The sequence below is a fragment of the Arachis ipaensis genome, chromosome B9 (genome assembly GCF_059453495.1).
Source record: "Arachis ipaensis isolate K30076 ecotype BB chromosome B9, ASM5945349v1, whole genome shotgun sequence".
NCBI classification, from domain to species: domain Eukaryota; kingdom Viridiplantae; phylum Streptophyta; class Magnoliopsida; order Fabales; family Fabaceae; genus Arachis; species Arachis ipaensis.
In genome coordinates this window covers 57,513,000-57,528,705 of record NC_142444.1, presented here as the reverse complement: position 1 = coordinate 57,528,705, position 15,706 = coordinate 57,513,000, and positions in this window count along the sequence as shown.

Below are 15,706 nucleotides of genomic sequence, written 5' to 3'. Positions count from 1 at the left end.
AGCCTCAAGCTTTTCACTTGGACCTTCATGACACACGCACATGGTTAGGGACAGCTTGATTTAGCTGCTTAGGCCAGGATTTTATTCCTTTGGGCCCTCCTATCCATTAATACTCAAAGCCTTGGATCCTTTTTACCCTTGTCTTTTAGTTTAAAGGGTTATTGGCTTTTTGCTCTTGACTTTTGGTTTAAAGAGCTATTGGCTTTTTCTGCTTGCTTTTTCTTTATTTTTCGCCTTTTTTTTCGCAAGCTTTTGCTTTTCACTGCTTTTTCTTGCTTCAAGAATCAGTTTTATGATTTTTCAGATCACCAATAACATGTATCCTTTTTCATTATTCTTTCAAGAGTTAACTATTCTTAATTCCAATTTCAAACATGCACTGTTTAAGCATACATTCAGAAAGCAAGAAGTATTGCCACCACATCAAAATAGTTAAACTAATTTCAAGATAAATTTCGAAATTATGCACTTCTTGTTCTTTTGTAAATAAAAATATTTTTCATTTAAGAAAGGTGAGAGATTCATAGAATCATTCATAGCTTTAAGACATAGACTCCTAACACTAATGATCATGTAATAAAGACAAAAACATAGACAAAACATAAATCATAAAAACCAAAAACAGAAAAGAAAATAAACAAGGAGATTAAAGAACAGGTCCACCTTATTGATTGTGGCTTCTTCTTCCTCTTGAAGAACTAATGAAGTTCTTGAGCTCCTCTATGTCTCTTCCTTGCCTTTGTTGCTCCTCTCTCATGGCCTTTTGGTCCTCTCTGATTTCATGGAGGATGATGGAATGCTCTTGGTGCTCCATCCTTAGTTACTCCATGTTGGAACTCAAATCTCCTAAAGAGGTGTTGAGTTGCTCCCAATAGCTTTGTGGAGGCAAGTGTATCCCTTGAGGCATCTCACAGATTTCTTGATGAGGAATTTTCTCATTCTCTTGTTGAGGTCCATGAACGGGCTCTCTTGTTTGCTCCATCCTCTTTTTAGTGATGGGCTTGTCCTCTTCAATGAGGATGTCTTCCTCTATGATAATTCTGGCTGAATTGCATAGGTGACAGATGAGATGAGGAAAGGCTAACCTTGCCAAAGTGGAGGGCTTGTCAGCCACCTTGTATAGTTCTAGAGGTATGATCTCATGAACTTCCACTTCCTCTCCAATCATGATACTATGGATCATGATAGCCCGATCCACAGTAACTTCAGAACGGTTTCTAGTAGGAATGATAGAGCGTTGGATGAACTCTAACCATCCTCTAGCCACGGGCTTGAGGTCAAGCCTTCTCAGTTGAACCGGCTTGCCTTTGGAGTCTCTCTTCCACTGAGCTCCTTCTACACAAATGTCCATGAGGACTTGGTCCAACCTTTGATCAAAGTTGACTCTTCTAGTGAAAGGATGAGAATTTTCTCTCATTATTGGTAAGTTGAATGCCAACCTCACAGTTTCCGGACTGAAATCCAAGTATTTCCCCCGAACCATTGTGAGCTAATTCTTTGGGTTCGGGTTCACACTTTGATCATGGTTCTTAGTGATCCATGCATTAGCATAGAACTCTTGAACCATTAAGATTCTGACTTGTTGGATGGGGTTGGTGAGAGCTTCCCAACCTCTTTTTCGAACCTCACGTCGGATCTCTGGATATTCACTCTTTTTGAGCATGAAGGGGACCTCGGAGATCACCCTTTTCTTGGCCACAACTTTATAGAAGTGGTCTTGATGGAGCTTTGAGATGAATCTCTCCATCTCCCATGACTCAGAGGTGGAAGCAACTGCCTTCCCTTTCCTCTTTCTAGAGGTTTCTCCGGCCTTAGGTGCCATTAATAGTTATGGAAAAACAAAAAGCAAAGCTTTTTTCCACACCAAACTTAAAAGGTTTGCTCGTCCTCGAGCAAAAGAAGAAGGAAAGGAGGAGAAGAAGAAGAAATGGAGGAGATAGAGGAGTGTTTTGAATTTGGCCAAGGGGGGTTTAAGTGTTTATGATGTGTGAAATTGAAGGTGGTAAGTAAGGGTATTTATAGGGTAAGAGAGAGAGGGAATTCGTGTAAGAAGGGGTTGGGTTTGGGAGGGAAATGTTTTAAATTTGAATGGTGAGGTAGGTGGGGTTTTATGATAGGTTTTTGGGGAATAGTGGATGGATGTGAGTGGTGAAGAGATTATGAGGAAAAGGGTAGGACTTGATAGGTGAATGGTGTTTGAGGAATAGGTATTGATGTGATTGGTTAAGGGTATTTCGGGAAGAGTATTATGGAAAGGTGTGAAGAGGAGAGAAAAAGATTTGGGTAGGTGGAGATCCTGTGGGGTCCACAAATCCTGAGGTGTCAATGAATTCTGGTTCCTGCACCTTTCTGGCGTTTAAACGCCCTTGGTGTGCCATTTCTGGTGTTTAACGCAAACTCTGCTGCCTTTTCTGGCGTTAAACGCCAGGCTGATGCTTCTTTCTGGCGTTTAACGCCAGCCAGACACCCTTTTCTGGTGTTAAACGCCAGTCTGTCTACCAATTCTGGCGTTTAACGCCCAGAATGCTGCCAGACTAGGCGTTAAACGCCCATTCTGTTATCCTTACTGGCGTTTAAATGCCAGTAAGCCTGTTCTCCAGGGTGTGCTATTTTTTATGCTATTTTTTTATTCTGCATTAATTCTGCAGCTGTTTTTGTGATTCCACATGATCATCAACCTAAAGAAAACATAAACTAACAATGGAAAATGAAATGAAAAAGTAATTAACATAGATAAATAAGATTGGGTTGCCTCCCAATAGGCGATTCTTTAATGTCAATAGCTTAACAGTGAGCTCTTATAGAGCTTCATAGACACTCAGAGCATGATGGTGGCCTCCCAACACCAAACTTAGAGTTTGAATATAGGGGCTCTGTTTGACTCTGTATGGAGAGAATTGGATGAAGCTTTTCATGCTTCTTCTCCATGTTTACAGAAGAAGATCCTTGAGCCTTAAACACAAGGTAGTCCTCATTCAATTGAAGGACTAACTCTCCTCTGTCCACATCAATCACAGCCCTTGCTGTGGCTAGGAAGGGTCTTTCAAGGATGATGAATTCATCCTTATCCTTCCTAGTGTCTAGGATTATGAAGTCAGCAGGGATGTAAAGGCCTTCAACCTTCACTAAGACATCCTTTACAAGTTTATAAGCCTGTTTCATTGATTTGTCTGCCATCTCTAGTGAGATTCTTGCAGCTTGTACCTCAAATATCCCTAGTTTCTCCATTACAGAGAGTGGCATGAGGTTTATACCTGACCTCAGGTCACACAGAGCCTTCTCAAAGTTCATGGTGCCTATGGTACAAGGTATTAAGAACCTTCCGGGATCCGGTTTCTTCTGAGGTAATTTCTGTTGAACCAAGGTATTTAGTTCATTGATGAGCAATGGAGGTTCATCCTCCCAAGTCTCATTACCAAATAACTTGGCATTCAGCTTCATGATTGCTCCTAGATACCGAGCAACTTGCTCTTCAACAATATTTTCATCCTCTTCAGAGGAAGAATACTCATCAGAGCTCATGAATGGCAACATTAAAGTTCAGTGGAATCTCTATGGTCTCTGTATGAGCCTCAGATTCCTTTGGTTCCTCATTAGGGAACTCCTTAGTGGTCAATGGACGTCCATTGAGGTCTTCCTCACTGAAAATCACTGCCTCTTCCTCCTCTATAGGTTCGACCACTTTGGATATATTGATGGCCTTGCACTCTTTCTTTGGATTCTCTTCTATTACTTGAGAGAGTACTAGGAGAGATTTTATTAACTCTTTTACTCAGCTGACCCACTCGTGCCTCCAAATTTCTGATGGAGGACCTTGTTTCAGTAATGAAACTGAGAGAGATCTTAGATAGATCAGAGACTATGGTTGCTAAGTCAGAGAGGCTCTGCTTAGAATTCTCTGTTTGTTGCTGAGAAGATGATGGAAAAGGCTTGCTATTGCCAAACCTATTTCTCCCACCATTATTATTATTGAAGCCTTATTGAGGCTTCTGTTGATCCTTCCATGAGAAATTTGGATGATTTCTCCATGAAGGATTATAGGTGTTTCCATAGGATTCTCCCATGTAATTCACCTCTTCCATTGCAGGATTCTCAGGGTCATAAGTTTCTCCTTCAGAGGAGGCTTCTTTAGTACTGCCGGATGCAGCTTGCATTCCAGTCAGATTCTGAGAAATCATATTGACTTGCTGAGTTAATATTTTATTCTGAGCCAATATGGCATTCAGAGTGTCAATCTCAAGAACTCCTTTCTTCTGAGTCATCCTATTATTCATAGGATTTCTTTTAGAAGTGTACATGAACTGGTTATTTGCAACCATCTCAATGAGTTCCTGGGCTTCTGCAGGGATTTTTTTCAGATGAAGAGATCCACCAGCAGAGTGGTCCAATGACATCTTGGACAATTCAGACAGACCATCATAGAATATACCTAAGATGCTCCATTCTGAAAGCATGTCAGAAGGACACCTTCTGATCAATTGCTTGTATCTTTTCCAAGCTTCATAGAGGGATTCACCTTCCTTCTGTCTGAAGGTTTGGACTTCCACTCTAAGCTTGCTCATCCTTTGAGGTGGAAAGAATTTGGCCAAGAAAGCATTGACCAACTTTTCCCAAGAGTTCAGGCTTTCTTTAGGTTGTAAGTCTAACCATATCCTAGCTCTGTCTCTTACAGCAAAGGGGAAAAGTAGAAGTCTGTAGACCTCGAGATTAACCCCATTGGTCTTAACAGTGTCACAGATTTACAAGAATTCAGCTAAGAACTGATGAGGATCTTCCAATGGAAGTCCATAAAACTTGCAATTCTGCTGCATTAGAGAAACTAATTGAGGCTTAAGCTCAAAGTTGTTTGCTTCAATTGCAGGAATTGAGATGCTTCTTCCATAGAAGTTGGAAGTTGGTGCAGTAAAGTCACCAAGCATCTTCCTTGCATCTCCACCATTGTTATTGGGTTCGGCTGCCATGTCTGCTTCTTTTTTGAAATTTTCTGTAAGGTCCTCTCCAGAGTGTTGTGCTTTAGATTCTCTTAGCTTCCTTTTCAGAGTCCTTTCAGGTTCAGGATCAGCTTCAACAAGAATGTCCTTATCCTTGTTCTTGCTCATATGAAAAAGAAGAGAACAAAGAGAGAATGGGAATCCTCTATGTCACAGTATAGAGATTCTTTTATGTGAGTATTAGAATAGAAGAATAGAAGAATGAGAAGAGAGAAAAGATGAGTAATTTGAACAGAGAGAAGAGAGAGGGGTTCGAATTATGAGTAGAAGAGAAGTGTTAGTAATTAAATAAATAATTAGAAAGAGATGAGAGAGAGAGTATTCAAATTTTAAGAAAAGGGAAAAAAAAAATATTTTTATTTTTATTTAATTAATTTAGTTTAAAAAATATTAAAAGAAATAAAATAAAATTAGAATTTAAAACAATTAGTTAATTAAAAAGAATTTTGAAAAAGTGGTTAGTTGTTTTCAAAAATGAGAAGTGAAAAAGTACTTAGGTGGTTTTGAAAAAGAAAAGAAATAGTAAATTTTTAAAATTAAAACAAACAAGTTAAGTAGTTAGTTGAAAAAGATTTGAAAAGATAAGAATTTAGAAAAAAAATTTGAAATTAAAATTTTAAAAAGATATGATTGAAATTTATTTTGACAAAGAATTGAAAAAAAATTAAAAAGATTTGATTTTTAAAATTAAAGTTGATGACTTGACTAACAAGAAACTAAAATATATGATTCTAGAATTTAAAGATTGAACCTTTCTTAACAAGAAAGTAACAAACTTGAAATTTTTGAATCAAAACATTAATTGTTAGCAAGAATTTTCAAAAAAAATGAAATAAAATTAAGAAAAAGGATTTTGAAAAATTAGTTTTAAAATTTTCGAAAACATTAAAAGAAAAATGAAAAAGATTTTCAAAAATTTTAAGAATGAAATTTGAAAATCATAAAAAAAATGAAAAAGAATTGATTTTGAAAAAGATTTGAAAAGATAAAGTTTTTAAATTGAAATTTTGACTTGACTAACAAGAAACAACTAAATTTTAAAAATTTTTGACCAAGTCAACTCCAAATTTCGAAAATTATGAGAAGAATAAGGAAAAGATATTTTTTTTTGACTTTTGAATTTTGAATGAGGAGAGAAAAAAATAACAAAATGAAACAAAACATAAAAATTTAAGATCAAAACAAATAATGCATGCAAGAACACTTTGACTGTCAAGATGAACACCAAGAACACTTTGAAGATCAGGATGAACATCAAGAACATATTTTTGAAAACTTTTAAGAAAAGAAAGACATGCAAGACACCAAACTTAAGAACTTTTGTACTAGGGACACTAACAATTTGAAAATGCATATGAAAAATAAGAAAAGACACAAAATAAGAAAATGTAAAGATCAAACAAAGAAAATCATCAAGAACAACTTGAAGATCATGAAGAACATATTGCATTAATTTTCGAAAATTTTAAGAAAGTTAAATAAAAAAATGCAGTTGACACCAAACTTAAAATTTGACACAAGACTCAAACAAGAAACACAAATTTTTTTTTGGTTTTTATGATTTTATTAAATTTTTTTTGTATTTTTTTTTGAAATATTTTTAGAAAGTTTTTAAAAAGAAAATAAAGGTTGAAACAAGATAGAAGGTTACCTAATCTAAGCAACAAGATGAACTGTCAGTTGTCCAAACTCGAACAATCTCCGGCAACGGTGCCAAAAACTTAGTGCACGGAATTATGATCACACTTTTCACAACTCCGGTACAACTAACCAGCAAGTGCACTGGGTCGTTCAAGTAATAAAACCTTACGCGAGTAAGGGTCGATCCCACGGAGATTGTCGGCTTGAAGCAAGCTATGGTCATCCTGTAAATCTTAGTCAGGCGGATTCAATTGGTTATGAGTTTTGATAATTGAAAGATAAATAAAACGTAAATTAAAATAAAGATACTTATGTAATTCATTGGTGGAAATTTCAGATAAGCGTTTGGAGATGCTTTGTTGCTTCTGAACCTCTGCTTTCCTATTGTCTTCATCCAATCGTGCGTGCTCCCTTCCATGGCAAGCTGTATGTTGGTGGATCACCATTGTCAATGGCTACCATCCGTCCTCTTAGTGAAAATGGTCCAGGTACGGTTTCTGTATTGCTAATCAACTGTCGAATCTCTCGTCTCGGATGAAAAATACCAGGCACAGCTACCGCACGGCTAATCATCTGTCGGTTCTCACTTGTGTCGGAATAGGATCTCTCTATCCTTTTGCACACTGTCACTGCGCCCAACATTCGTGAGTTTGAAGCTCGTCACAGTCATTCCGTCCCAGATCCTACTCGAAATACCACAGACAAGGTTTAGACTTTCCGGATCTCAGGAATGCTGCCAATTGGTTCTAGCCTCTACCACGAAGGTTCTAGTCTCACGGATTTGAATGCTCTGTTGTCAGGAGAGACAAGTCAAATCCATGGATTAGAGACCCAAGAGACTATACCCTGGCTGTTGTCCAATGACTACATTGAACATCATGTAGACCGCTTGTGGTTGTCAGGCACGCAGATCTTGGCTAAGCGAGTAACGAAGATAGTGGGTGATTGTCACGGGTCACCCCTTCATCCTGACTTAATTGAATTAGGTACGAGAGTATATCTTGGAGATGAAGTAAGCGTGAATTGAAAGAGAAACAATAGTACTTGCATTAATTCATGAAGAACAGCAGAGCTTCGCACCATAATCTGTGAGGTGTAGAAACTCCACCGTAAAAAATACATAAGAGAAAATAGCCTAGGCATGGCCGTGAGGCCAGCCAAGCATGAAGTTTATAAAAGATGAAAAAAGATTATAAGATTTTGAATACAATAGGAAAGACTAGTATTTATACTAAACTAGTTACTAAGGATTACAGAAATTGAGCAACTAAGTGCAGATAGTGCAGAAATACACTTCCGGGGCCCACTTGGTGTGTGCTTGGGCTGAGCATTGAGCTTTACACGTGTATAGGTATTTTCTAAAGTTAAATGCCAGCTTGGATGCCAGTTTGGGCGTTTAACTCCAGTTCTGGTGCCAGTTCCAGCATTTTACGCCAGAAAAGGGTCTTTGGATGGCGTTTAAACGCCAGTTTGGGCCATCAAATCTCGGACAAAGTATGGACTATTATCAATTGCTGGAAAGCCCAAGATGTCTACTTTCTAACGCAATTGAGAGCGTGCCTATTGGGCTTCTGTAACTCCAGAAAATCCACTTCGAGTGCAGGAGGGTCAGAATCCAACAGCATCTGCAGTCCTTTCTCAGCCTTTGAATCAGACTTTTGCTCAGGTCCCTCAATTTTAGCCAGAAAATACCTGAAATTGCAGAAAAATACACAAACTCATAGTAAAGTATAGAAATGTGATTTTTGCATAAAAACTAATAAAAATATAATAAAAAGTAACTAAAACATATTGAAAACTACCTAAAAACAATGCCAAAAAGCGTATAAATTATCCGCTCATCACTGTCTTTGTTAGGGTAGTCGGGAAGGCTTTGCATTGAATTTCATCTGAGGCGTCAGTGAGATACATTCTGCTTCTGAAATTGCTGATGAGATGGCTTGGATCCGATGTGCCGTCGTATGGGGTCATGTCGGGAGCTTTGAAGTTCTTTGGGACTTTAGCTTTCATGATCTCTTTGGTGAATGTGTCTTGATCTTTGTGGGGGCTATCTTCATGACTGGATCGAGCGGTCTTGGTTTTGAGATCGGCTTCGAGCTTTAAGAGCTTGTCCTCTAGCTTTCGATGTCGTCTTGTTTCTCTCCGAAGGTCTCTTTCGGCTTCCCGTTGATGTTCAGTTTCTTGTTCCAGCTGTTTAAGGCAATTCTGTTGCTCACGGATAGCTTCTAAAATATCTGTGTTTGGGGGTTGCTTATCTCCCCCATTTTGAGATGTGTGACGTGGCGGAAATTGGCGAGTTAAGAATTGTTATAAGATATGCGTTGCAAGTATAGTTCTTAACCAACGAGAAATCCGGTTATCAATTTAGATGGGTTGTCACAAAAACTAAGATTAAAATACTGGGAGTATGAATCCCAGGTCGTCTCCCAATGAGTTGCAGAAAGGTGTGCTATTTTATTAATCAGATGTTTTCGAAAAGAGTTTGAGTTGAATAAATAGGAAATTAAATTGGGGAAATTAAGTAATTTAAATAAAGGCCTTGACTGGGAGTGGATTAGTTGGAAGTCTTATTCTTGTTGCAGTACTCTCAAGATTAATTGATAATTGACGGTTGTTCTGTTTAGTTATCCCTTACTAGGTAAGAGAAAGTCAAACAAGTTGGAATGCTGTTTCTATACACAAGTCCCAATCCACTTACTTGGAAGGACTGGCGTTAGTGACTAGAGAGCAATCCAACAATAAACCCAATTACAATTTCTCTTTTGAGCATTCCAACTCAAGGGTTCCTTTCAATCAACTCCCCATCAAGTTAGGGAACTACTCGCTCATTGTGAATGTAGAACTCATAACATAGGAAAGGGAATTAAAGAAAGACATGATAAATAAAACTCAAAGGAATCAATTAAAAATAAAAGTAACTCTTGTATTAAGAAATTCTAAAATAATCCAATAGTAAAATTGAGTAAATTAAAGGACATAGAAGAGTAAAGCCAAGTAAAGAAAACGAACTAGAATGACGAAGTCTTGATAAGGTAATAACTCTTCTCAATATCCTAATGCAAAGAGCAATAGAAATAAAAATTCTAAGAACTATGAATGTGTAGAGAGAAAACCTAGAAGAGGAGTAAAACTAGATCTAAAACTAAAAACTGTGTAGAATGAATGTTGTCTTTGGTTTCTGCATGTTCTCTGGCTCTAGTCTGCTTTTCCGGGCTAAGAACTGGGTCAAAGTAGGGCCCAAAATCGCCCCCAGCGAATTCTGCAGATTATGTAGATCGCGCACGTCACGCGATCGCGTCATTCAAGCGGACGCGTCATTCGGCGTTTTGCTTTGCCACGCGGGCGCGTCATCCACGCCTCCGCGTCACTTGTGCTATTCCAATCTGCGCGGTCGCGTGAGCCATGCGGCCGCGTCACTGCAATTTCCTCTCTTTCGCGCAGTCGCGTGAGCCATGCGGCCGCGTCACTTCTCGCTGGTCATCTCCTCAACTTCTTATGTTCCTTCCATTTTTGCAAGCTTCCTTTCCAATCTCCAACTCATTCATGCCATATAAAGCATGAAACACTTAACACACAGATCACGGCATCGAATGGAATAAAGGAGAATTAAAATACATAATTAAAAGTCTCTAGGAAGCAAGTTTTCAATCATGTAATAATTTTAGGAAGGAAATATAAATGCATGCTAATCATATGAATAAGTGGGTAAAGATCATGATAAAACTACACAATTAAACACATTATAAACCATAAAATAGTGGTTTATCAACCTCTCCACACTTAAACATTAGCATGTCCTCATGCTTAGTTGAAGGAGATAAAATAAATGAGTAGGAACATGTAAAACTCATGCAATGCAATGCAACCTATATATATGAATGCAACTATATGATTCTTTTCCACTTGATCAATAGCAAATAATCTCTTCAAAATATAAATCAAATTCTACTAATTCAATTCTTATACAGTGATAACAGATAAAAGTGCAAGAAGATAACTCATGAAAGCAGGGAACATAAAATTTCAAGCATTGAACCCTCACTGATGATGTATGTATACTCTAGTCTCTCTAGTGTATAGGGTAATCACTCTATCCTTCTCTAATCATGCTTTCTAATTTTTTTTTGTTCTTCTCCTAATCAATCAACAACATTTAATATACCAATGCAAACATCATGAGGTCTTTTCAAGGTTGTAATGTGGCCAAGGTAATGGTAAGGATACACATATGGCTAAGTAAGCTTATAAACTGAATCTATAATTAACCTAAGCTTTAACATAACCTATATATATATTCTATATAACTTTAGAATTCATACCTAGCTACCCAGAATTTTTCTTTCACATTCCATACTTATGTATCAACTTTTTATTTTAATTTTATCATACGTCCATTGATCTTTGAATTCTTAACTTAACATTGGGGTAATTTTGTCCCCTTATTTATTTATTGAATATTTTTGGTTTTTTTTTTCAATATAAGCATAAAAATAAACATAGCTTATCAATGCACATAGATTTTTAATTCTTATAGTTTCACATGAGTAGGTATCCAAATTTCCATTATATTATCCTGACACATTCCCTTATTATCTTTTGTTCCCACAATTTCCCATACTTAATTAGCACACACAATTCTATCTTAAGCTAACCAAAGATTCAATTTGGGATATATAATTATTTTTCCGCTTAAGGCTAGTAATGTGGTAAAATATAGAACAAATGGGATTTAAAGGCTAAAAGTGGCTAACAAAGGTAATTGAAACGGTAGGCTTAATTTGGATAAGTGAGCTAAGCAAATAAAGGCCTCAATCATATGCAAACATATAAATATAATAAACATTGGACATATAGGATGAAACAAAATATAGATTGCAATCATAGAGAAGTAAACACACAAGAATAAAATAATTATGGTTAAATAATGTAACCATGCATAAAGGCTCAAATCTCACAGGTTGTGTGTTCTTTAGCTTAAAAATCATGTTCCAAATACAACTTCAAGCAAATTTAACATAAAAATTTTAATTATAATTAGTGAAAATTTGTTCCAAAAATAGAGTCTTAGAAGAAACTTATTGTCTTTTCAATCAAGTAGAACATGCATGCAACTAATCTATTACTATGCAATTTATCCTATTCTACAAAAGAAAAACTAACTAAATATCCTAATTTATTGGTGTTTAGGGAAGATAAATTACCTCCGGAAGTCAGGTACTGACCGACCTCCCCACACTTAAGGCTTTGTACCGTCCTCGGTGCCATCTGTCAGGAACAGGGGTGGGCTGGTAGCAGTATCTCCACAGTCGGGACCATCATGGCTCCCTGTGCTGGTAAAGGAAGTGGAGTCCGGAGTGTCTGAGTCCTTGAATTTTCCCATGATCAGCTCCTTGAGGTATGTGAATCGGCGCTTGTTACGGTGCTCTCTCATCTTAGCTTTGTGTTCCTGCCGATCCAACCTTTCGAGTATCTGATGGAGCAGTTGGTCTGTGGTAGGTGCTTGTGGTGTTGAAGGAGGAATGTCTGTAGCCGGTGCAATAGGCTGGCTTGTAGTGGCTGCTGAGGGTCTGATATATTTCCTATTAGGGACATATTGATCATCCCGTGGAAGCATGGCTTTGGTGTCCCCAGCTCTGAAGGAGTCTCCGGCTATTGAGATAAGATTTGAGACCAAGGCGGAGAAAGGTAAGTTGCCCGCAATTTGTACGTGTCCCATGGCATTTCGGATGTGTCTTGCTAGGTTTAGAGGTTAGTCTGTAAGGATGCACCATAGTAGAACAGCCATGTCCACAGTGGAGGAGGACTCGTGAGTGCTTGGAAAGACGTAATGGGACATGATCTGTGTCCATTCGCGAGCCTCCAAGGTAAGTGCTGAAGCCAAAATTCCCTTAGGGCGGGTATGATGGTATCCGTAGATCCAACGGTTGCCAGGTAGTGTGATAACTCTGAGAACAGCGTCCTAGTTAAATTGGTACATCTGGTGCTTGAGTGCGACTTTTTGAAAGGCGTCCAAACGTTCTGGAATAGGGGGAAGACCTAGAGCTTTTTGAATGGCCTCTTCTGTAATGGGGACTTGCTTTTGACGGACAAAGACAGACTGCAGGGTTGGCAGGTGGAAGTTGGAGTAGAACTTGACTACCCAAGAAAGATTGACCTGCCTCGGCTATCTCTGTAGGAAACCCCATTGTCATTGTGCAATTTGCGGCTCAACAAATGTAGCAATATGGTTTGGGAGGAGAAGAAGGTATTCATTGTTGTAACTCCTTTCTGTCAGGATGGGGAACATCTGCTCACAGTAGCGATTGGGAAATCGCGCAGTGTCCTTTGCTGGGAAGGCTTTTTCTTTATCATCAACCTTTATAATCCTCTTAAGTCTCTTTGTTGAGGGCTTTACCGTAGTTGAAGAAGGCTCTGCCACTAGTGTTCTCTTTGTTCCTCTCCTTGCTGTTGATTTGGGAGTAGCTTTCTCTTTGCCCTTCTTGGTGGCCATTCTGAAAAAGGAAAGAGAAAGTAAATTAAATTCAAAGAGATAGAGCAAGGGAGAGAACGGAAAAGGGAGGTGATGAATGCACAGTAAAAGGTAAATAATGTTAACACATGGTCATGACTACATGTGAAAAGTCATCAATGGAAAATAGTTAGTGCATATGATGACAAGTGAATGCAAGGTATTTATTGGCATGCTGGCAAAGGCATGAGTAGCATAGATCAAGCATCACTCGTAACAAACCATCACGTTTGTATTGACAATTAATTTCAATTAATACAATAGTAAAGGGAATTTGTGAAAAGCAAGCATTGAATAGTAGATTAATGTAGAAAAATGCATAATGCCATATGCGCTTTTTCACAAGCACATAGCATGCATGATAATTAAGGTATAGAAAGTATTAAATTGAATATGCAAGCAACCCTTTAAAAAGTAATATATAATTGCCAAACAAATTTACAACAATCCACAAGCATATAATGAGAAATAATGACTTAAATAAATTTCTAACACCAAGTAAAAAGGAAAAAGAAAGGAAAAGAAAATATGGATAATGAAAGTAAAAAGAAAAGAAAAGAAGATAACATATAAAAATAAGAAGAAAAATAGAAAAGTAAGGAGGGAAGAAGAAAAGAAAACCTTGTTGATGGGGGTGGGAGAGAGAGAGAGTAGAAAGTGAGAAAGAAGGAAGAAGAGAGAAAGAAGAATTAAGGAGGGAAAAAGGAAAAATAGGATTTGGGGAAGAGAGATAAGATAAGTGGCAAATCAGGGAAGCTGTGCAGCGCAATTGACGCGGTCGCGTGGGGCACGCGGTCGCGCGACTTGTGCTGATACTGATTGACGCGGTCGCGTCAGTCACGCGGTCGCGTAACCCATTTTATGCCACTGGCGCGAGGGCAGCCTCGCACTCGCACAACTCGCTGTTCAAAATCATTAATTGCCAAATATTGGGTGACACGATCGCGTGGGGCATGCGATCGCGTGAGTGGTCATGAGAAGGATATGACGCGGTCGCGTCGGTCACGCGGCCGCATGGGAAGGATTGTGCGTTCAACATCAATCCAGCACCACTCTAGCACAACTTTCGGTCGTGCACCCTTTTGACGTCGAATTCCAGGGCATGCGGCCGCGTGAGTGACGCGGTTGCTGGGAGGCCAATATTCCCCTGTGACACGGATGCGTCGGTGACGCGGTCGCGTGGGGCGATTTGTGCCACTGGCACGCCTCCAGCCACACTCCTGCGTGACTCTCTGTTTGTTTTATTATTTCCTCCCATCTCCTGCGACGCGGACACGTCAATGAGGCAGTCGCGTCGCGTGAAAAATTCTTTTTTTTTTAAATAAAAGTATGGAAATGCAGATGCACGAAATGCACTAATAAGGAGAAGAGTTATTGAATAGGAAAACTAAAAATAAAGAAAAGAACGATCATACCATGGTGAGTTGTCTCCCACCTAGCACTTTGCTTTAACGTCTGTAAGTTGGACGCTCCACTAGCTCAGGCTTTGGCTATGTGGGGATCTTCCAAGAGGAAGATCTCGAGCTCCTTGTTTTTCTTCATCTGCTCGCCATGGTACAGCTTTAAACGATGTCCATTGACTTTGATAAGTTCAGAGCTTGAAGGATGACTTAGGTGATAAACTCTGTACGGTTCGGCCTTCTCTACTCTGTATGGACCTTCCCATCTTGATCTCAACTTGCCTGGCATGAGCCTCAGTTGAGATTTGTAAAGGAGGACTAAGTCCCCAGGTTGGAACTCTTTTCTCTTAATGTGCTGATCATGTACAGCCTTCATCTTCTCCTTGTACAGTCTTGAGTTCTCATAAGCTTCTAGGCGAAGGCTTTCCAGTTCTTGCAGTTGCAACTTCTTTTCAGCTCCGGCTTTCGCAATTCCCATGTTGCACTCCTTTACTGCCCAAAAGGCTTTGTGCTCTACTTCAACAGGGAGATGACAAGCTTTTCCATAAACTAAGCGGAAAGGACTCATCCCAATAGGTGTTTTGTATGCTGTTCTGTATGCCTAGAGTGCATCTTGTAGCCTGGTGCTCTAATCTCTTCTATGAGGTTTGACTATCTTCTACAAGATACGCTTTATCTCTCTGTTTGACACCTCGACTTGCCCATTAGTCTGAGGATGGTAGGTTGTTACAACCTTATGAATTATTCCATGTTTCTTCTTTAATCCTGTTAGTCTCCTGTTACAAAAATGGGTGCCTTGATCGCTCACGATTTCTCGTGGTGATCCAAAGCGACAAATAATGTGGTTTCTCATAAAGGAAACAAGAGTGTTAGCATCATCAGTGCGGGTAGGAATTGCTTCCACCCATTTGTAAACGTAATCCACAACCAACAATATATAAAAATAACCATTAGAATTTGGAAATTGACCCATGAAGTCAATGCCCCAAACATAAAAAATTTCACAGAAAAGCATAATTTGTTGAGGCATCTCATCCCTCTTGGATATATTACCAAATTTTTGGCATGGGAAACAAGATTTACAAAACTCCGTAGCGTCTCTAAAAAGAGTAGGCCACCAGAATCCACAGTCTAAAATTTTTCTAACTGTTCTTTGAGGGCCAAAA